Genomic DNA, 357 nt, shown 5'->3' with positions numbered 1-357 from the left:
ATTCCAAAACCCAGACGTATTTCAGGCACCGACTTGCTCTTTGCATGTCACGTATTCATGCAAATACTGACACATTAATCTGTGAAAAAGAGGTAAGTCAACAACCTCCAAAAGTGCCCCTTCCTGCCACAGAAGCACTGACATCATCTGGATGGAAACATATATTATGCAAATTTAAATAACTACTACAGACAAGAAAAGACTTGTGTGCCTGCAGTGTTATGACTGTAGAAGAGTGACATCAGTAGCAATTTTTAGACTGGAGTGCTAAAATCTCTTCCTTCACAGACGTTCATTTGAAACAGAACGAAAATAGTAGAAAAATCACACGTTGCTTCTCACTGTTTTCCAACAATC

The sequence above is a fragment of the Oryzias latipes genome, chromosome 15, assembly GCF_002234675.1.
Source record: "Oryzias latipes chromosome 15, ASM223467v1".
Classification (NCBI taxonomy): domain Eukaryota; kingdom Metazoa; phylum Chordata; class Actinopteri; order Beloniformes; family Adrianichthyidae; genus Oryzias; species Oryzias latipes.
The sequence above is the reverse complement of the archived record's forward strand: the minus strand, read 5'-3'. Positions refer to the sequence as shown.